This window comes from Schistocerca cancellata, chromosome 4, assembly GCF_023864275.1.
Source record: "Schistocerca cancellata isolate TAMUIC-IGC-003103 chromosome 4, iqSchCanc2.1, whole genome shotgun sequence".
NCBI classification, from domain to species: Eukaryota; Metazoa; Arthropoda; class Insecta; order Orthoptera; family Acrididae; genus Schistocerca; species Schistocerca cancellata.
The window spans coordinates 448,908,219-448,931,743 of record NC_064629.1 but is presented as its reverse complement, the minus strand read 5'-3'; the positions used below and the strand labels follow the sequence as shown (position 1 = coordinate 448,931,743).

At 45.1% G+C, this 23,525-nt stretch overlaps 1 pseudogene; it reads left to right on the top strand.

The window, feature by feature from the left end:
- Window positions 1-1,240: 1,240 nt before the first annotated feature.
- On the top strand, window positions 1,241-4,630 carry LOC126185058 (probable N-acetyltransferase san; annotated as a pseudogene).
- The last annotated feature ends 18,895 nt before the right edge of the window (window positions 4,631-23,525 follow it).

Here is a 23,525-nt window from a genome sequence, read left to right as displayed (position 1 = left end):
ATTGCGGTTTATCGTATCGCGACATTGCTGCTCGCGTTGGTCGAGATCCATTGACTGTTAGCAGAATATGGAATCGGTGGGTTCAGGAGGGTAATACGGAACGCCGTGCTGGATCCCAACGGCCTCGTAACGCTGCATCCCAGACAGAAGCCCCTGCGATGGTGTACTCAACGACGAACCTGGGTGCACGAATGGCAAAACGTCATTTTTTCGGATGAAACCAGGTTCTGTTTACAGCATCATGATGATCGCATCCGTGTTTGGCGACATTGCGGTGAACGCACATTGAAAGCGTGTATTCGTCATAGCCATACTGGCGTATTACCTGGCGTGATGGTATGGGATGCCATTGGTTACACGTCTCGGTCACCTCTTGTTCGTATTGACGGCACTTTGAACAGTGGACGTTACATTTCAGATGTGTTACGAACTGCGAAACCCTACATTTCAGCAGGATAATGCACGACCGCATGTTGCAGATCCTGTACGGGCCTTTCTGGATACAGAAAATGTTCGACTGCTGCCCTGGCCAGCACATTCTCCAGATCTTTCACCAATTGAAAACGTCTGGTCAATGGTGGCCGAGCAACTGGCTCGTCACAATACGCCAGTCACTACTCTTGATGAACTGTGGTATCGTGTTGAAGCTGCATGGGCAGCTGTACCTGTACACGCCATCCAAGCTCTGTTTGACTCAATGCAGAGGCGTATCAAGGCCATTTTTACGGCCAGAGGTGGTTGTTCTGGGTACTGATTTCTCAGGATCTATGCACCCAAACTGCGTGAAAATGTAATCACATGTCAGTTCTAGTATAATATATCTGTCCAACGAATACCCGTTTATCATCTGCATTTCTTCTTGGTGTAGCAATTTTAATGGCCAGTAGTGTATTTAATTAAGGCGAAGACGGCAAATATGTCTTCAGTGCGGATGCACACCTGGCTTGAAGTCTTACGGGAATCAATCAAATCTGGCGAGTAATGAGGATAATGAGCGAGGGGCACTACATTAGTACTCGTAGTGTGTGGATAAGTTGAGAATGCCTGTGTGATGGGAGGCGTGCCAGGGTAGTCCGTGCAGTTGCAATGACCACTGTGTCCGGATGGCTTAGTGGTCAAGTATCGGCATGGCGCTCCAGTGTTCGGTGTTGTGCTTGCTAGGTGAAAATTTGATTAAAAGTTCATTTTAGTCACAGGAGAACGTTTACCCTGCTATTCGAGCTTAAACTGGAAACTGAAAATGACTCGATTCAAAATAGAACTCGGTGATGTCACAAAATACAGCCTAAAGCAGTTGCAGCGCCTTAATCAAGTTGTCTTTGCAGTATCATACAATGACAAGTTCTATAAGGATGTCTTGGAAGCAGGAGAGCTGGCACAATTAGCATATTGCAATGACATCTTTGTGGGTGCCGTGTGCTGCAGAACTGATACATCAGAGAACTTGCACCCTCTTATGACACTGGGTTGTCCTTTTCACTACCACTGACTAAGAACTGGTACAAAATTTGGTGGAACATGTACTGAACTATGTCGAAAACTACGGAAATTTTGACAGCATTTTCCTGCACGTATAAGTAAATAATGAAGGTGCCATCGAGTTCTATAAGAGATTCGGCTTTGAGATTGTTGGAACAAAAGAGTGATATTATAAACGTACAGAACCTGCTGATGCTTATGTCTTACAAAGGACATTTAGACCCCTGTCTCGAGAGGACAAATAATGTAACACTTTTGGAACACACTGCGACAGACTTTTGTCCGTGAAATACAGAAAATTGTTTGTTTCACATCGGGACAAGGTGCTGCGATGAAGAATATCAGTTATTTGTTTGGCTACTGGTCTGCAGGCAGAAACTTGAAAATTTGTGATAATGGCCGGCCGTGGTGGCCGAGCAGTTCTAGGCGCTTCAGTCCGGAACCGCGCGACTGCTACGGTCGCAGGTTGGAATCCTGCCTCGGGCATGGATGTGTGTGATGTCCTTAGGTTAGTTAGGTTTAACTAGTTCTAAGTTCTAGGGGACTGATGACCTCAGATGTTAAGTCCCATAGTGCTCAGAGCCATTTGAACCATTTTTGTGATAATGACATTATGGTTCCAATTTGCTTGCTGTGTTCTAGTGTAGGTGTGATAATTTGTGTAATGTTTTCTGCTCTTTGAATGTTAAAGTTTTGCTGTTTTAAGGTACTGGGCAATGAAATTTTACCCCCTTCATTTTAATAAATTGACATGTAGAAAAAAGTGGTCAGAGCATCCGCCCAGTAAGCAGGGGACCCGCGTTTGAATCGCAGTCCAGCACAAATATTCACTTCCCCTTGATTACAACAATGCCCACGTGCAGCCAACCTCGATAGGTCCTTTGTGTCTTGTTTCCTTTTTTGTCTAACGGAGCATGAATACCGTCTAAAACTCTATGATGGCCAGTCCCTATACGAGTCAAAACAGTGTGGAGCAGGTGAGATGGAGTCGATGAAAGATCTGTCTCGTGCGTTCTGATTCCTTAACGCGTGAGGCATGTAAAATTGGTAAAAAATGTTATTTTTTTGCTACCAAGTTGTTTTGTAGCATGTTATAAATATTGTCTTCAGTTTTCAGAGTCTAATTCGAGCTACAAATGTTGTAAAAGCCATCATATTTGAAACAGTGCGCAGTGCTACGCCCCGTTTTCTAGACGACTCTGGCCTTGTTTGCGATATTATATTATTTCTCGCCATCAGAGGATACATATATCTGTAGAGTGTAGAAGGCTGTGAGCCCATTTACAACGCAATTAAAATTTATCAAGGAAATACACACATGGTGGAAAAAGAAACCCAAAGTAAAGCTTACATAACATCATTTAGAAGAGACACACAGAGACAACAGATTACTCATCTACTATTTTTAAAATTTCGTCTTTTAACTCTTGTGTGGAACTAAAGACCCGGAAGAATCGGGACCTTTCACTGAAAACCTATTGAAGACTATTGATATGTGTATTGTTAGTTCTGAAATGTCAGTCAATAATGTTGCCAAACGAACTCGCCAGAAGGATCAGACTAGGAGGAAAGAGCTACATGAAGACAAAAAAATGCATGGTTACGGCTTGCATTAAGGTACTTGTTTCTGGCATAAATTCTAATAATTTTTTTTCATGCATTTCCCACAACTTTCATTTCTCGGACTTCAAAATGGTTCAAATGGCTCAGAGCACTATGGGACTTAACATCTGAGGTCATCAGTCCCTTAGAACTTAGAATTACTTAAACCTAACATAAGGACATCACACATATCCATTCCCGAGGCAGGATTCGAACCTGCGACCGTGGAGGTCACACGTTTCCAGACTGAAGCGCCTAGAACCGCTCGGCCAAACCGGTCAGCTATTCGGAAGTCGCATTTGAATGTTGCGTGTTTGTGAAAAGAATGTTTTGTGCATTGTGTAAGAAGGAGAATTTGACAGCGTCGTAATCGTGGAATATCGAGAATGCAGTTCATCTTTCCGTGGTGGTACTGCTGGTCCCGCTGATCAGCATCCCACGAGTGTCATGCGATGGATTTAGGTGGGGCATACACGGACAATGTGGTTATGTCTGGAGCACCACCGGCATCCACCACGACGACCAATGTTCCGGTTTCCCACGAGGTACCAATGGCGAGAGGCGTGCAGCAATCGACAACATTAGACATACGAGTGGCACCACGTTTTCTTCATCAGAGGAGTTCTGGTTCTACGTACAGCATTGAAACTGACGTTCCCTTATGTGGAGGCTCTCATGGATACGAACGTTGGCTGATTGCATTCATAATCGTCAAACAGACCCGGAATCTCACGTAATGGTATGGAATGCCATTAAACACACAACACAACAACCTCTGGTTTGTATAGCTCGTCATTTGGACAACAGCCGTTACATTTATGGCGTGTTAAGTTCGGTGGCTGTGCTGTAGTCTCGAGGTCTCGCTGAATCTACACTCCTGGAAATTGAAATAAGAACACCGTGAATTCATTGTCCCAGGAAGGGGAAACTTTATTGACACATTCCTGGGGTCAGATACATCACATGATCACACTGACAGAACCACAGGCACATAGACACAGGCAACAGAGCATGCACAATGTCGGCACTAGTACAGTGTATATCCACCTTTCGCAGCAATGCAGGCTGCTATTCTCCCATGGAGACGATCGTAGAGATGCTGGATGTAGTCCTGTGGAACGGCTTGCCATGCCATTTCCACCTGGCGCCTCAGTTGGTCCAGCGTTCGTGCTGGACGTGCAGACCGCGTGAGACGACGCTTCATCCAGTCCCAAACATGCTCAATGGGGGACAGATCCGGAGATCTTGCTGGCCAGGGTAGTTGACTTACACCTTCTAGAGCACGTTGGGTGGCACGGGATACATGCGGACGTGCATTGTCCTGTTGGAACAGCAAGTTCCCTTGCCGGTCTAGGAATGGTAGAACGATGGGTTCGATGACGGTTTGGATGTACCGTGCACTATTCAGTGTCCCCTCGACGATCACCAGTGGTGTACGGCCAGTGTAGGAGATCGCTCCCCACACCATGATTCCGGGTGTGGGTCCTGTGTGCCTCGGTCGTATGCAGTCCTGATTGTGGCGCTCACCTGTACGGCGCCAAACACGCATACGACCATCATTGGCACCAAGGCAGAAGCGACTCTCATCGCTGAAGACGACACGTCTCCATTCGTCCCTCCATTCACGCCTGTCGCGACACCACTGGAGGCGGGCTGCACGATGTTGGGGCGTGAGCGGAAGACGGCCTAACGGTGTGCGGGACCGTAGCCCAGCTTCATGGAGACGGTTGCGAATGGTCCTCGCCGATACCCCAGGAGCAACAGTGTCCCTAATTTGCTGGGAAGTGGCGGTGCGGTCCCCTACGGCACTGCGTAGGATCCTACGGTCTTGGCGTGCATCCGTGCGTCGCTGCGGTCCGGTCCCAGGTCGACGGGCACGTGCACCTTCCGCCGACCACTGGCGACAACATCGATGTACTGTGGAGACCTCACGCCCCACGTGTTGAGCAATTCGGCGGTACGTCCACCCGGCCTCCCGCATGCCCACTATACGCCCTCGCTCAAAGTCCGTCAACTGCACATACGGTTCATGTCCACGCTGTCGCGGCATGCTAACAGTGTTAAAGACTGCGATGGAGCTCCGTATGCCACGGCAAACTGGCTGACACTGACGGCGGCGGTGCACAAATGCTGCGCAGCTAGCGCCATTCGACGGCCAACACTGCGGTTCCTGGTGTGTCCGCTGTGCCGTGCGTGTGATCATTGCTTGTACAGCCCTCTCGCAGTGTCCGGAGCAAGTATGGTGGGTCTGACACACCGGTGTCAATGTGTTCTTTTTTCCATTTCCAGGAGTGTATCTTTCAGTAATTTAAAAATTGAGTTGTAATAAGACAGGGATAGCTGTGGGAAAACCAGAGCTACACATGAGCATTTATTGCTTATCAGGATGGGTCTGAGTCCTCTATGGGCGTCGTATGGATCCGTAGATAGTTTGGGAGACAAAGGAGATTGTGTAGGGAAGTGGCGGACAGACCAGCGATCGACTTACACATCGTCCTTTGTTTAATCATTCAACTCCACTCCTCCAGGAACATGGCAAATGGTTAATTATTCCCTCTAGCTAGGGCAGTTATTGCAGTGCATTTCCTTTTTCACATAATACACTGAGCCGACAAAAGATGTATACAGATGGCTGTAGTACCGCATACGCAAGGTACAAGAGGACAGTGTATTGGCGGAATTGTCATTTGTACTCAAGTGATTCATGTGAAAAGATATCCGACATGATTGTGGTCGCAAGACGGGAATTAACAGACTTTGAATGCAGAATAGTGGGAGCTAGGGGCATGGGGCATTCAATTCCAGAAATCGTTCGAGAATTCAATATTCCGCGATTCACTGTGTCAAGAGCGTGCCGAGAATACTACAGTTCAGGCGTTATCTGTTACCACGGACAACGCAGAGGCGTTTGCATTGAGTTCTCAGTGCTAACGGACAAGCAACACTGCGTGAAATAACCCCAGAAATCATCTACCTATCATAGTTCAGTGGATAGGACGTCATAAACAATGACTTGCGTGAAAAACCGCCGCATCCTCCACGACGTTTAAATTTATTACTTTTTTGCTATTATATTCGTCGTAGTTCTTGGACATGTTACTAGAAATTGATAATAATTTTCTGAGTTAAATAACATTACAGAGAATTTATATTTTGCATTTATGTTTTTTAATTTGAATACTGTACTTATATATCTGTATATTATGCATATTTCTTTGTACGACTGTTTTCATGGATACATGGAAATGAATTTTTTTCGATATTACAATACAAACACAGCTATTTTTTTCATTTCTGATAGAAAATGGCAAAATGAATACCTGAGAAATGCTGTATTTGTCAGCTAGTAATCCCAAAATTTTCCTAGCTTCTGGTGTTATAAAAGGCCCCACCTGTACTTTACAATAATTCTGTAACTTCACAGCTACAGGCATTATATCAGCTCCACCTGTGCTGTACATTAAAATAGTCCCTTTAATGCCTTTACGTCCACTTCTCTTCCAGCATCTGGTAGATTTTCCAACTATGTTACTTCTTTTGATCGGTCGTTTGTTGCTGGTGGATTTACTGCTACCATGAACATTGCTTTTTGAGAGGCCTCGAGTGGTCCAATTGACGATGTTATCTCTAACGACTATCTCGCATCGGTGTGGTATCTGAGCGCTTTGGCTGCTTTGAGACTATGCCGCATGATGTGAGGACAGCAAAGTGTAATCAAAGAATGCCGTTGCTACCCTTTACTCTAGCTCTAATCCATCGACACTCTACCACAACTCAAACCTATCAAGCAGTACCTGTTAACTGTTTTGTTTGGGTGTCACATTTTCCATATTACATCTCCTGGCTTACCTATGAAGTTACATCCCACATTACGCCTGTCTCTAAATACTGATGTACACGTCACTCTCATTGTCCTTCCTAGTCGCAAAACATTTGAATCACTGTTGTCCTTATTTACAACAAACATCCTTATGGTTCTTTTGGCTTATCCTTACGAAATTCACGAAGTTTTCGAGGTACCCAAGATCTTCCATGCCTGAGCCAGGCATCCTCTCTGCACTGGCTGGCACAATGAACTTTTTATTACAATCCGAACATATTACGGGATGAGACACAGTGCATGGGGCGGAGTACCCAGTAAACTGCGCTGTGTGCGTATTACTTGAGTTAACAGTTCAGCCACCTCTTCCTTACCGCACACTACAGCGGTATTTAACCCCGAAATTATGAAAAAAGGTAGGAAAACGTCCAGTCAAAGGACGCATGGAATCTCACGAATGGAGGTTGCTGTGCACGACATCGTACACAACGGTAAGAAGAGGTGGACTATAGAGTGGTGCGGCAACTGTTGTTGTTGGAAATCTGGACAGGGGCAGAAACGATTAGCGAACAAGTTAACACAGTAAACAGGAAATTTACTTAAGTTTATTCATCCAAGTGTATTAAGACTCATTACAAATAATGCAGCAAGAAACAAAGTCCACCTATCACAAAATCAACTAGATGAGGCTTCCTGTACTAATTACGAATGATGGTGTCATAGCGGTGAGGCTCCAAGTGCAAATGGGCTTGCGGCTGCTGTTGGTCATCCTATATTATGGCGGCAGAGGGCGCTGGTGGCATGGCTCAATGAGTGTGCACCATTGGGTCTACCAGATTCCACACGACTGCTATCGTCATCAGACGAAAACTTGCGATTCCGTTGCTATGACACCGAGATTCCACAGTGGTAAAATGTTGTGCTGTTACTTACAAGTTTTTCTGTCCCTGTTGAATCACTGTTTCTTGTTTTCTGCCATCACCTTCTTGTGTATGTTCGTGGTCGTCGTTGAACCATCAAACCCCGTACCACCCCGATTCTGACACCAAACATAGAAGTTGGTAAGTAGAATTTTCACTTTGGACACCAAAATGCCATTTCTGACACCAAATATAAAAGGTAGGAACAGAATCGGCTGAATTTTGGGGTCCAAAATGTAGCAACATCGGGATAGGCGTGGAAAAACCAGAGCAAGACATGAGCAGTTCTTGCCTGTCAGGGCGGGTTCGAGTTGGGCTTTGTATGGGTCTGTGGATCGTTTAAGAGAAAGGGGAGACATATGGGGAAATGTCAGACAGACCAGTGGCGGATATGCATCCATTCCTTTATTTAAATCATTCAAATATACTCCTCCATAAGTGTGACAAGTGTTTAATTATTCCCTCCGTCAAGGAATGTCATGGCAGTACGTTTCCTTCTTCACATTCCGTACTGAATGGCAGGCTAATAATGGCCAGGGGCGAGCTGCTTACACAGTGGATCGTCGACCGGTGAGGTGACTAGGTAACGATGATGCAGACGCCACGCGAGGTCTTCTACGGATGCAGTAAAGATCAAGGCCAACCAGCAGCGTCTTGGGTCTTTACAGCAAGCCGCGGCGTCCGAGTGGAACAGCGATGGCGTTGGCTGGAGCTGACCTGTGAAACGAAGACTGGAGAGCAGGGCCGGGCAGCTGGTGGAGTGTTGGCCGTCCGTCCGTCAGGCACACAGGCGGCGGGCATTGGTTCGCGACTCCATGAAGGCAGACTTACGGCGATGGCTCTGACTGACACCAGCTGGGCCTCATTTACTATACAGCTAGCCACACGATGGTGAGGCGGTTCGGTCGTGGTAGTATACTGCTTCCCTGCTGATTTCCGCTGTTTGCATCGGTTAGCGTGTCACGCTGAATCGTCTGGAACGTATCGGTGATCCACAGCTGTCGTAATTCGACTACACTCTTCCTGCAGGCTGTGTCACGCGTCGGCAGCAAGTGTGGTTATTCTTTGTAGATGCATTGCGAAGCTGTTGACGATGCAGTCCTCTCGCCAGCTGTGGCAGACTTAGTGGTGACCTGGTTGAAATGGCTCTGAGCACTATGCGACTTAACTTCTGAGGTCATCAGTCGCCTAGAACTTAGAACTAATTAAAACTAACTAACCTAAGGACATCACACACATCCATGCCCGAGGCAGGATTCGAACCTGCGACCGTAGCGGTCGTTCGGCTCCAGACTGTAGTGCCCAGAACCGCACGGCCACTCCGGCAGGCCGTGGTGACCTGGTTTCGTCATGGCGCTCCCCTGCTGGCTCCAAGTCTCCTTCATAACTTGATATACCATATGAGAGCACCGTGGCCGCTTTTCATATAATGAAGAGTGTCATGTGGGCCAATTTTTTTGCTAATTTGTGGTTTCGATAATTGTTTCAGGCTACTTTCAGATCCGTATCTAACAGAAGAACGGGTAGTATAGTACAAATCTGATCGTAATGTGATATATAAATATTGACAGTAGATGTATAGAAATAATAAGCTAAAATATCATGATGCCATTAACACCAAATTCTTCCATAAAGATAGAAGCTGAAGCAATGGATCAAAATTTGTGCTACAACTGGGACTTGAAATTGGGTCTGCTGCTTACTAGGCAGATGTGCTAACCACAGCCGCACTGGGTAGCCGTGCGGTCTGAGGCGTCTTGCCACGGTTCGCGCGGCTCCTCCCGTCGGAGGTTCGAGTCCTCCCTCGGGCATTGGTATATGTGTTGTCCTTAGCGTAACTTGGTTTAAGCTAGATTAAGTAGTGCGTAAGCCTAGGGACTGATGACCTCAGTAGTTTGGTCTCATAGTCCTTACCACAAATTTCCAAATTGCTAACCACATCTGCCTAGTACGTAGAAGACCCGGGTTCAAGTCCTGGCTATGGCACAAATTTTAATTCATTGCTTCAGGTTTTATCCTCATCGAAGATAAAGTTGAGACTCATATGTCTCCAGGAAAATGTAATTCCATAATACCTAATTGTTGTGAATCACAGTTTCTCAAACTGAAGATTTGGCAAAATCTACAGAAGCTGTGTAAATTGAACCACAAGGAAAATTACGCACATTTTCATGTGGCTGACAACATACTGTGGTGCCTTCATAATAAGCCAAAATTTAAAGTAAAAGTCTAACAAATTAAAGATTAAAAACATAAAATACACTGCCTGACAGAAAAGTCTATCATCCAGATGTGTGGACGATGAAACGTAATGGAACTTTGCGGACAGAGCCGATACCTAATGCTATTTCGTATTTCAGTGACTGCAAAATCGAGACTAATTTACATGGAACTTGGCAATATAAGCCCACTTATCAGTATGTTGGTGCACACCCTTTGCTCTGGAAGTATGCACTATTTGGTTTGGAAGGATGTCATAAAGCCGTTGTGTCCTCTCCTGAAGCCTGCTGGCTCACAACTATTGCAACTGGTCCTTGATATTCTGATTACCGGCACTGTGACAGAGTTGACGTTCGAGCTGGTTCCACATATGTTGTATTGACGACAGATCTGGGGATCTTGTTGACCAGTTAATTACCTCATCAGCATGCACACAGTTCGTAAGGCCACATGTTATGTGTGGACGGGCATTGCGCGGTCGAAAAATGGCACCACGACACGTAAGGACGTAGGAGGTCCGTGACGTATCGGTGTGCCGTCAGCGTTTTTTGAGTCACTACCAGTCATGACATGGTGTCATACCCAATGGCTCCCCACTCCAGGTCACAAGCGCTAACACCAAAGTGGCTCTCCAAAATTTTGGGAGAATGGGACCTCTTCCCAAATCGGCGCCATACTCGCTGATGATGGTGCTAACAGCAGCCTATGCATGGGACCATAATTCCCTAGTCCGGCTGTTTCTCGTCTGCATCCAATGGCGCAGGATGACACAGAATGCTGCAGGGATTTCATTACTTGTTCTCAGATGGTAGTCGCAGACCAGAAAGGTTTAAGTTGTGTTTGATGCACTATAGGGCGATCGTGTCTATTAGTGGGCAGATGCGGCAGATCGGAACTTTGGTGACGAATTGCCTTCCGTCACGTTCACATGCAGTCGAACAATGGGCCAGTATCACATCCAAATGCCCCACAAATCTGGATGTTGCATGATTGGGCGAGCATTCCAAATCAAGACCCACAATGCGGCAATAGTGGGACAAGGGGGACGCGGCCCCACATTCTATTGTTGCCAAATGTATCTAAGATGGTGGCGATGACGTTATACAAGATGGCGGCCGTGACGTCACAGACACTCCCCCAGTGACGTAATCCCTGATGGCGGCCGCGATGTCACAGACACACCCCCAGTGACGTCAATCAAGATGGCGGATTTTGGAAGGAAGTTTGTATTTTGGTGGGAAAGTGCCATGCCCCCTCCCCCAGAAAAATGGCGGGAAGTTCAAATTCCAACATGATAATGCGTCACACCTAGGAAAATGGCGGGAAAAAGGTCTTGTCTTCATTAGTTAATCAATTTCATGCCAGTGTGTTCGCCATGAGGTCCGGTCTCGAACTGAGGTTGTTGTTATTGAAGAAGGAGGTGTAGGAAACAAGAAGAGCAACAACAATAACGGCTTCTATCTTCCCGTGAATTGCGCTAATTCTATTCTCTAGCCGATTCTGGTTAAGCGTAAGAAGTTTCTGAGTGTCCTTTAATTCCCATACAACCTTATCAACTCTTCCCTCAAGATACTTAAATTTTATATCGGTGTACATGCGAGCATTCTGTCTATGCATACCTAACCTCTCAGATTGAGTGACCGACATGCGTGCGAATTTGTCCATGGTGTAGTGTCTACTGACACACTCAGCTGTTTTGTACATTTATATATGGAGAAACCTCTGGAAGTTCGAACTCTACCTACTGTCATTCAGTTTACGAGTTTTATCAATAACGAGACCCCGTATTGTGAGTGGTTCCAACAATCAGCACATATCTTTACAAATTCATTGTATGACTTGTTGGTCCATACTTGACCCTGGTAAATGTGTTTTAAATTGAGGGTGTCTTGTTTGAAGGCTATAATGAGGTTGGCGTTATCCCTCACCAACTGATTTGGGATCCTGGAATATGGCTGACTCAGATATGTCTGCGTGCAAATACAGATCAGTGTGCGCAGACAGCTGCCACCACCCTTCACAGAGGAACGGGGTACTTAAAACTCTAGTACATAGGGCGCGCACTATCTCTGACGCAGAGAGTCTACCCCAGGAATTGGAACACCTGAGAACTGTATTTCGAAAAAATGGGTACTCAGAGTGGCAGATTCAACGTGCTCTCCGCCCAACCACTGCAGCACAACCTGTTGAGATGGATGAAGTCACGAGGGAGGAGGTAGGCACTGCATTTATTCCATACACAGGCGCACTCTCGGGGAAAATCGCCCGCATTCTGAAGAAACACCAGGTTGGAACTGTGTTTTGTCCTCCAAATAAAACTCGTGCACTGGTGGGGAGCGCCAAAGATGACCTCGGTTTGAGGAAGGCCGGCGTGTACCAGATTCCGTGTCAATGTGGCAAGTCGTATATTGATCAGACGATGCGTACCGTCGAGGATCGATGCCGTGAACACCAGAGGCACACTCGACTGATGTATCCTAGCAAGTCGGCGGTCGCTGAACATTGTTTGTCGGAAAATCACGCCATGGAGTATGACCGCACGAGGATTCTGGTACAGACGTCGAGATACTGGGACAGCGTTGTTAGAGAGGCCATCGAAATTCGCACCAATGACGACCTCATAAACCGTGACTGTGGCTATAATCTTAGCAAGGCTTGGGAACCAGCGATTGGGTTAATCAAGAGTAAATCGAGCAAACGTATAGTTGTGACGACCACGGTGGACAGAGCCATCACACCGACGTCATCTCAGACGCCGTCGCAATCTGTTCCACCGCGCGACCGTGGCGCGGGGCGCGGACGGCGGAGGGAGCGCGCCGCCGCCGCGACCGAACCCAGTGCCCTCTGAGCAGCCATAGCGTACGGATCTCCGTGCCGGCACGTTCACAGGAGCTCAGTCCGTCAGTTCACCTGATGATGGCGACATGTATGATCGCCGAAATATTGTGCCCGTTGGACACTGTAGACCGGCAGTACACCCGTGGATATTTTGATTATCAAATACGCCGGGAGAAACTCAAGAATCACATCTACGGATTTGATCCTGCTTTTCAACAGCCACATCGTCAAACCTAAAGACAATGTTAGGCTTTACCTCTTCAGGTGGGGGATGTCGTCTCTTTCACTGAATGCTCTGTACATTACACCATCTACTCCATCTAATATTTTCTGCAAAACTGGTACTTGGGTTGAAAGAGTGTTTTGGAGAAGACGAAAAGGTGCTCGAAGCGGACTCCATCTATGTGCATTAACAGAGCCATGAGGACATTTGTCTTACCACAGTTAGAAGGACCTACAGTTATCGCTTGTATGCTGTCAGGAAGAAGTGCTCCATTCTTCTTCTTCTTATTGGTCTTCTGGTCTTGGTCATCAGCACAGGACCAGTCACCTACAACAAAGTCCTTGCAGCGAGGGTGCTACACCCAGCCTGCCATGATACCTACTGTGGTAGATACTAACGTGCAATAGGCTTTTGTATGATAAACAATATATGTGTGTAGCTACTATAGTGTAGCCACCTTACCAACTGAGCTACAACGGCTACACGATAGAATGAACTCCAAGTGGTATATTTGAAAGAAAGAGTGTCACATACATTAACGTACATAAACGTGTACTAACGTGCATTAATGTATGTGACATTTTTGTCTAGAGAAATAAAAATACAAACAAAAATTCAAGATTCTAAATATATTTATTTAGTCACGATCTACAATTATCATCAGCATGGAAAAAAATAACTTCCTTCTTTTTCAAATGGTGCAGCAGCATTACAGTATTTGGAAAATAACTGCTTCTTGTATCCGTCAAATTCAGCACGTATATCTTGTAACGTTATAGGTGCATTGCAATAGTCAGGTATTCCATCAGTAAATCTGAGTTCAACATTTTCAACACCTATTCGAGGAATAGCACAAGACTTTGGCACTGTAGTTATACAGGTACTAAAACAATGATCTATATCTTCTATGTGAATGCTACATGTGTGAAGCCAGTTAATGATGTCACTGTATACAGCTTGAATATATGGGCGCCATCTATTTAGTCTCTCTATTGTACTAGTTACTGAGATGTCTAGACTGAATAAGTTATTAACAGTCAAGTGCTGCATGAGAATACTATGACCCTCAGCACTTTTAATTCTTAGTGTAGCATCGTCATACATTGATAGAATACTCACAGTTAGACTGCCGCAGTACATGTCCTGGTAGGAGTGGGATGGAGCGTATTCGGTAGTCATATGCTTCTTGATGTTTGTTTTACACGACAGAGTTCATCCTAGTTTAATATTTTTGGGCACATTTTCGAGCACTAACACAGCTGACAGGCTACCGTCTTGTGAAACTTCAAGTCCTACATGAAGACGTTTTGAACCACTAACTGTTAACACATAGCATGAGGCGAATAATAAAGGCTGTGGTGCACTGGAGGTCGGTATCTTCTCATTCACAACATCCACACCAGCGTGGTTAGCCTGTTGTTCATGCACTGATGGTTGTATGTCTCTTGTGCGATGATCAATGGATGGCGCATACGAAGGAATCCAGTACTGTGAAGCCACCTCAAACGCAGCCTCTGACACTGACATTAGCACCTCGCTGTCCTGCTCCAGCATGCTGAGAAGCTGTACTACAGGATCCTGAGTGGAAGAGTCTGAGACCACCACGTGTGCGGACCCCGACAGGTTGGAACTGCTGATACTGACGTCACGGGTGCTGCTAGCGGACAAAGAAGAATATTCATAAGCATAATATGCTGCTGCTACAGAAATAATAATAATAATAATAGTAGTAGTAATTTTGCGAAATAGATACTTTTCTGCTGCTTCCTCCTCCTATTCTGCTGCTGCTGCTGCTGTGGTGACTGCTGCTTCATCTTGACTGACTGACTGACCGGAACAGCGATCAAGCAGCTGCTGAGCCCTCCTTATATACCATCCACCTACGTCATCATGATGGCATGTTCATATTCGCTGAATCATGTGATCACGTGACCTATCGAAGTGTTCTCTAGCGGCGAGGTCGTGAACTAGATCAGTTCTTCGGTCTGCTGGATCGGAGGCAGTCGTCTAATGTGGACTGGGAGCTTATATGGTGCTTTTAGAAAAGGCAGACAGTTCCAACAGTAGCAGATGTTTCCATGAGATGGGTAATGCATCTTTAAAGCATCTTGCTGCAGAGAATTTATTTTCAGGACTGTATTCGTCTTCTTCATTTGTTCGAGCAATAATGTGCGCTTCCATTCCACATGTAGGAGGCTATGGGGGCAGTCCTCTGCTGTATGCTTACAAACAACATAGCTGTTAAACTCATCCCACTCAAACACCAATAACTCATCGATAGAACACATTTGGCATGACCACAACGATTGGGGGGAGAAGGGGGGGGGGTGAGCAGCTCATCTTCAATGGTATATATCAAGTATACGAGTATGCTTACACTGTTTGCCGCCTACTTGAATAACAGTACTTGCGTCGTCATCTGAAATAATGAGGGCACCCTCTGCTGGTGGCAATGTGTACTACGTCAGTTGGGCTCTGGACCTCATGGTGAACCCACTGTTTGCCACCATATTGGATTATGGTGCGTCATCACCTGATGTCACAATAGCGCCCTCTGCTGGTGGTGCTGTGTACTAAGTCAATTGGAGTACGCACCTTGTGGCGAACACACTTGCATGAAATTGGTTAAATAATAAAGACAAGTCCTTTTTTCCCGCCATTTTCCTAGGTGTGAGGCATTATCATGTTGGAATTTGAACTTCCCGCCATTTTTCTGGGGAGGGGGGCGTGGCACTTTCCCGTCAAAATACAAACTTCCTGCCAAAATCCGCCATCGTGATTGACGTCACTGGGGATGTGTCTGTGACGTTGCGGTCGCCATCTTGGATGACGTCACAGGGGGTGTGTCTTTGACGTCACGGCCGCCATCTTCGATGACGTCATCACCGTCATATTGGGTACATTTGCAACAATGGAATGACGGGCCGCGTCCCCCTTGTCCCACTGCTTGCAGCCCCTTTCGAACTGTGTCAGGCGCTGATAACACTGTATGACACGAGTATGCAGCATGTCTATGTTGTTCACAATCAGCTGTCTACACTGATGCTGTTCACCTCCATTAAATACCCTAGCAGGCCTGGTAACAACACCAAAGACGACTCTGCTGACCATTGTATCTCTCACAGAGAGATACAATGTGTGTATGTGCACTAAATTAAATTGACATCCTACATGTCTTCTGAGCGCTTCACTTTTTTTGTCAGGTACTATACTCAAAATATTATAATTATAAATATTAATCATTACACAAAATATTTGTACTGTTTTAAAGAAGTATAAATGGAAGTAATTGCAAGAGGGCACCACCTATAGTGGCTTGAGTGTCGATTGTAGCAAAATTTCGTATTTCTGCACGCTGCAGCTAGTGTTGAGTTCGGTGGGATTTGTGATGCACGTGGAATAATGGTAAGATAGAGACAGTCAATGTATTAAAGTCGTATGGCATGAATGGCTGGGAGACTGCGAAGGGCAGGTTCAGCCGCCTAATTGGAAAAGTTTCTTCTATCCTCCGCGCCTGGGGGCACCTTTCGTTCGGGAGAAACGAGGGCTTTTTGTGGAAGTGTATCTGATAAGTTTATTTGACTGTAATTGTGTTTGTGTAGTGTAGTGTCGCACTCGTGTTGGAAATGATGAGAGAAGGGAGAGGGTGAAATTCGATGTCGCCACATAGCTTACTTCTCTCGAAGAGCACCAAGGGGCCCCGCCAAGCTTAACGTCCCCGCCGAGCAGACGGACTTCCATCAATAGTGTGACGTGTGCCGGCTGCGGTGGCCGAGCGGTTCTAGGAGCTTCAGTGCGGAACCGCGCGGCTGCTACGGTCGCAGGTTCGAATCCTGCCTTGGGCATGGATGTGTGTGACGTCCTTAGGTTAGTTAGGTTGAAGTGGTTCTATCTTCTAAGGGACTGATGACCTCAGACGTTGGCTCAGAGCCATTTGAACCATTCCTTTTTGTCACGTGTCCTCACTTAACGAAACACTGAGGAGGGGTTTGGAACTTTATCCAGGACACTGGCACGAAGACATGATCAGAGACTTTGCGCGACCACCAATCCTGTCTCCCTGCCGTAAAGACAAAAGGAAAATTGTAAATAGTACGCGGCGTAGACGGACGGTCACCCATCCAAGTACTGATCATGGCCGACATTGTTTAACTTCTGTGATCTGTCGGGAACCGGTGTATCCATCTCGGCATGGACGTTGACAATCAGTGTTTCCAAATAAATGGAATGCAGTTCGTACAGATTCATACTTCGGATCAGTAAACGCCACAGAAATACGGAAATATGGTGATTCAAAAGTATCGAGAACTATTACATCAAAACGGAATGGTTTAGTGTCGCATGTGACTTAGCAGTCACAACGTTTGACTGCTAACCTGAGTGCCTGGGTGCGAATTTCGTTATAATCAGAGATTATTCTTTAACGAGAGGAAAGGGAAGTTCAACAATTACTTAACCTTAGTTCATGTTCACGTTAAACACCTGTGCAGAAATATTCGATTATTATACATAAAACGAACACCACGGCGACAGTCATCTCCAGTTTGACACAACAAAAGCATACTGGTTAATAACCTCGCGGTACCAACGGACTTTATACGTTCACAGCACTTCCTGCTTCTCAGAGTAAAAAGTGTCTGCAAACATCAGTCAGCTTTATTTAGTTTTGCTTCTTTTTTGGGAGAGCTTGGAATGTGCATCGGAACAGAAGAAGAAAGGCTTTATTAATTCAGCATTTCGTTCGTTACGAATATTAGTCGAACAGTATGTTACTTTTTCCATTTCTGAAAGTGCTTAATAGGTGGAAAGCTTGAGTTAGAGTCCAGATACTACTAACCATTTTCCTTGATAGGAGGATGCAAGAGGGTTCACTGTGCCCCATGAAGATAACTAAGGAGTTACTTGAATGAGCTATAGCAGCTCCAGTTTGTACAAACCAATTTTAATGGCCTGAATATTGGTGTATTTAAAGTATGGATATCCTTACTGAATTAGTGATAACGCCACAAGCAGATAGATAACATATTCATAGTGATCGACCATCAACAAGTGGCTTCTGAAACCCCTCGCACTTTTGAAGTTTATTTTCATGATACCTGTATAAGAGTCACAGAGCCATTAAACCTCTGAAGAGCCGCCATCAAACAACTTAACAGGCCGTTTGGTCACGGTTACGTCGCCGTCATTGCCATAGGGAAATACCGGTTTTGTCCCACATTTTGTGCGGTCAGGGTCTGGCATCTGTACTGCAAGTACGAGGACCTGCTGAAAAGTAATGCCTCCGAAATTTTTATTCAGGTCTCAATATCGGTTGAGGTATTATCTGTCACGCATATTATTCAGTCGTCTCTTCCGCATCGCTGACGTAAGATGAAACCTCTGCCTCTAGAGGGCTCCATATTATAGCGTGTGACACGGCGATGTGTAACAGAACTATGTCGGTGGGTTAGAAACAGCTTGCTGTTGTAGAGTTTCTAAAAGCAGAAGACGTGCCTCCAACTGAAATCCATACAAGAATGAAAGTTGTGTACGGTGATGATTGTATCGACATCAGTAATGAACTACGTTGGGCTGTTCGTGCTCTTAATAAAGGAAACTGGTGCAAACCTCAACGCGTGTGGCAGAGCTCGGAGTGGCCGACAGCGTACGGCAACCGATGAGACTCGTCGGAATCGGGTTGATGAATTCACCAGAGACAAGTGACGGATAGCACAGACAGAGACGCAGTAAGTGTAGCATATCATGAGAGCGGGTACAGGCTGTAATTTCATAATGCGATACAGAAGCTATGTACACAGTGGGTATCTCGAATGCTCATTCGTGACATCTGACGTGAAACATCGGTCAACAGTTTCTTTTGCGTTTTGAGCGTGAGGTAGGAGATTAAAACTGTGTTAATCAGTTTTACCATTAAAACAAGAGAGCATAAATGGAGACAGTTTTGATAGTGGTGAATCGGTGCAAGCAGAGGTGAGTTTGTGGCTCCGTCAAAAAAGTCAAGCATTCTACAGTGTCGATATCAACAAACTGGTCTCTAGTTGGGAGAAATGTGTTCGTCACTAGGGTTACTATGTTCAGAAATAAATATGTAGACATGAAGAATAAAGGTGCAGAATGTTAATAAAGTTTGTTTTATTCAAAAAGCTTTAAGAGATTCCAAATAATAAATTCGGAGGCATTCTTTTTCAACACGGCCTCGTACTGGGGGAATGCTGAATACACACAACATGCACTCATGACCAAATGAATTGCATACTCTTGTGCAGGAGAAAGAGTGCTCCTGTTGCCACGGCATGTGGATTAGTTTAGCGTATCACGTCGCTGGATGTTGGTAGCCCTTCTGTTGTGAAGCACAGAATGACGAAGACACGTGGTATCTGTGCATGTGATCACTAGACTACGGATTTTTAGGTCGTAAAAAAGTGTGTTTTAGGCACCTAAAATAGGCTCCTTCAGTAGTTCATTTAGGCTATATAAAACCTAAAATAGGCTCTAATAAAAATGATGCAGAGAAAATAAAAATAAATTAAAATACACTGAATACCGTTAGTTCTATAGGACGTAAAATTGCGTATTTCGACGTTAACGCCTAATTTTGCCTATTTCGGCATCAAAAGCCTAAAAAGTACCTATTTCGTTAATCTGACGTAGAGTTATTGTGTTTTCAAAGATTAGAAAAAGGAAGTAAACTTAGGGCTTTACGTCTCGTCGAAGGCGAAGGTCGTTAGAGATTATTTACAATTCGTTTGCTTGCCTTACTACCAACAGCACTCGGCACGGTTGAATGGTCATCCATCCAAGTACGAGCCGAGCGCGACAGTGCTTAACTTCTGTGAGCGAATGGGAACCGGTCAAAGATTTGAGTTACACATTACAATTGAACGTGGGAGTACTAAATGTTATATCTGAAAATATTTCGTTCGTAGGATTCTGGCCAGCTGTGTATTTTCGCAAAGAAACGGTTTCATAGGGCTTAAGCTGAGCACGGATTAAAAAATCACAATGTTAATCTATAGCTAAATTACTGCCCTTCGCGCATTTTCTCGCTGCTGTCTACAGGCAGTCCTATCAAACTACTCTATTTCGTGAAAGGTATTATACGTGAATTTTCCGGTTCGAAAAATAATTTGGCAGTAGTAAGATGTTTTCATCTGAAGCACAGGTAGATTCCATTCGCTTCTTCAGAAGGGGCGGCCATCTGTCAGGTGCCATATGTCCAGCAACGAGTACTGTACTTCCTCTACCGCTCCCATGCACCGCAGTAAAAGGAAAATTAAAAACAGGTCATCGTTCACTTTTTCCCAGCGAAAACAAATCTGGTATTAACAGGGATAAAAAAAGACCGAAGTGTTAGGCAAATACGAAGCATGAGCGCATATCAACTAGCCACCTTGCTGCACGCTGAGCAGAAAATATTTTTTCCCATCTGTCGAATAGTATGGAAAAAGTTGGAGCCACTGTCTTATATGATGAAATAGGCACTTTTTAGGATATTAAAGCCGAAATAGGCAAAAATAGGCACTAACGTCGAAATAGGCTTTTTTAGGTCCTATAGAATTAACGCTATTAAGTGTAAATAGTCATGAAACGCATAAATACAAATTTTTTGCAAATAGGAACTCAGGAACAAAATAGGTTTTTACCAAAAATCCGCGGTCTAGTGTTCACGTATAGATTGTAAGTGACCGTCACGCCATCTGCGAGGTCGTTCAGACAGTGGATATTCAATGTACCACCTTTCCAAGCACGTTCGAGTTACTTTCAAGTTCTGAGATCTAAGGTTTTGCATAAAATACGCGGGAGATCTATGTTTATAAGTGATACAAAGACAAACATTGTACGGCACATAGAACTGTAGCGTCTGCGACGAGAGGTAGAGGTGTTTCTGATACTAGAAATGTCTATGTTTTCATTACAAGAAAAGCGAATAATCATTCGCTTTCTCGACTTGCATGGTGTGGAATCCACGGAAATTCACCGACAGTTGAGTGAGTTATGTGCTGATGGTGAAATGAAAGTGAGAAATTTGAGTTCGTGGGTGCGACAGTTTAAAGAAACTTGAATGTTTGATGACAGAGAACCATAACAACCTCGGGCTCGCACCAGAAGGAACTCGAGAGTGGGTACAGTTGTTTGAGACTATTTCTAAAGGGCGCTACTGTGACAGTGGCCGAAACAGGCTGCACGTGTGATGTTTCGCCAAGACTATGCCCCAGCGCATCGGGGGAACTCAGTAAAGAGCTTTCTTCATTAAAACAGATTTGAAGTAGTTTATCAACCTTTTTAGTCGCCTGACGAAGCCTCTAGTTATTTTTGGCTGTTTCCGACAATGGAAGTCATAAATCATCATAATATTCATGTTAAAATGAGTATAGAATATTCATAATGCAGTACAATATATAACAAGACCTACAGTCTGGGCAGGAGGACACATGGGTTTTGGAGCTTGGCACTTCGCTGATGTGGCATGATGTCACCCAACTGGGAACAACGTCCTCGCTTACTACTGGGAAAGAAAGGCACCACTATATATACACTGACAGAAAAAAAAAATCAGCATGGAAAAATAATTAATGTAGTGTGGCGAAATTTCGGGAATACATTTGTCTAGGTAACATATTTATGCGATTAACACTGCAAGATCACAGGTTAATGTATGTGCGAGATAAGCCACTGCAAATATGAAATGCTGGTACATTAATAACCGATGCAACCGCCAGAAGTTTGAATGCAAGCGTGAAAACGTACATGCATTGTGTTGTACAGGTGCCGGATGTCAGCTCCGTATTTGGAGCAATTGGTAGGTTAATACAGGGATGGTTGATTCTGTATGTGGATGTCGCTGGAGTTAGCGTCCTATGATGTCCCATATGTGCTGGACTGGAGAGAGATCTGGTGATCGAGCGGGCAAAGGCGACATGTCGACACTCTGTAGAGCCTGTTGGGTTACAACAGCGGTAGGTGGGCGAACGTTATCCTGTTGAAAAATACCCTCCGGAACGTTGTTCATGAATGGCAGGACAATAGGTCGAATGACAAGACTGATGTACAAAATATAGTCAGAGTGTTACTGCTGTCATTTGAAATCACACTCAAGACCATAACTCCAGTGGTGTTGGTCCATTGTGTCTAGCATGCAGACAAGTTGGTTCCAGGCCATCGGCTGGTCTCCTTCCATACAACGCACGACTATAAGTGGTACCGAGGCTGAACCAGCTTTCATCACAAAACTCAACAGATCTCCAATGAGCTCTCGCTTGACACCATTGAATTCGCATATGGCGGTGATTTGAGGTCAGTCGTATGTATGCCACAGGGCGTCTGGCTCAGAGCTGTCCTTGAAATAATCGACTTGTAACAGTTCGTTGTGTCACTATGACGCGAACTGCTGCTCAGATAGCTGATGAAGACGTAGTACAATGCGCCATATCGCCTCGCTGACCACGATGGTCGTCCCTCTAGGTAGTGCCACGTGGCAGTCCAGAGTGCGGTCTTCTTGCGATCTCACATTCTCCTGACCACCGCTGCCAACAATCATGAACATTCGTTGCATTCCTACCATGTCTTTCTACAGTATCGCAGAAGGAACGTCCAGCTTCGCGTAGCCTTTCTTCACGACCTCACTGAAACTCAGTGGGGTATTAATAATGGCGTCTTTGTCGCCTTAATGCCACTCTTGACTAATATCAGCTTACCACGTCCAGTGTCAAAGGAAACTAACGCTCTCGACCATTACGGGTTGTATATAAAGCGAACCTGATTCTCAACTGATGCTACTAGCGCTACACATGTACGACTGGCGAGAAATTTGATTGGACGTCATCTTTCAGGTGTAGAAACCCTCCTACCTACTTTCGTTTATGTCGCACTACTCCTTCTTGGTGTTGTGTTTCTTTCCGCCGATGTAGTAGCATTAAAATTCTTTTCTATGATAGGCTAAAGGCTCCGGCCAGACGCTTCCTTGTGTCAGCAGGAAATCCGATTTCTTTCCTGGTAGCGTTAGTCTGGCAGCGGGGACCACGGTTGACGGTCGGATCGTTGGTGTTTCTCGCCAATTTTGCTAAAATGTGTTACTCATTGTATTAAAAAAAACTTAGCCTCAGTCGTTGATTAATATCGACACATTCGTGGACCAGAAGCATTTAAAGATTTATTTTGAGAGTGATTTCAGAATTTTAAGAGTAAACGATAAGCAACACACGAAGTTTATTGTTGACTGGGACTTGATAAGAAACTACAGGAAATAATAAAATACATCCCTTAACAAGAACTGCTGTGTACTCTATACTGCAAAGTAGTGAATTATATCCTCCGATTATCACAATTGCAGCTCCACTTCTGTAAGATTCCACAACCAAGCATTACCACAGTAGCAAAGGAACATCTTTAGAGGAATCAAGGTGAGTGGTTTACGGAGAACAAT